The following is a 327-nucleotide window of genomic DNA, read 5'->3' as shown; positions in this document are numbered from 1 at the left end:
GGAGCACAGGGCCAGATGCAGTGTAAAGTTCCTCTTAGTTCCAGTCGTGCTTCTCTGATTTCACCTGGAAAAGGACGTAAAAGAGCTTCAAGGACGCATCTCTAGGGTTTAAATCATTAAACGAAATGCATTAGTCATCTCACACTGCTGTAAAAAACTACGAGAGACTGGGTAACTTAGAAAGAAAAGAGGTTTAACTGGCTCACAGTTCCGCAGGCTGTACAGGAAGCGTGGCCGCGGAGGCCTCAGAAAACCTTCAATCTTGGTGGGCAGTGAAGGGGAAGCAGGCAAGGCCTTCTTCACGTAGCCAGAGCAGGAGGAACAGAG

Source organism: Mandrillus leucophaeus, unplaced genomic scaffold (assembly GCF_000951045.1).
Source record: "Mandrillus leucophaeus isolate KB7577 unplaced genomic scaffold, Mleu.le_1.0 Scaffold288, whole genome shotgun sequence".
In the NCBI taxonomy this organism is placed as follows: Eukaryota; Metazoa; Chordata; class Mammalia; order Primates; family Cercopithecidae; genus Mandrillus; species Mandrillus leucophaeus.
This window is presented reverse-complemented; position numbering follows the sequence as displayed.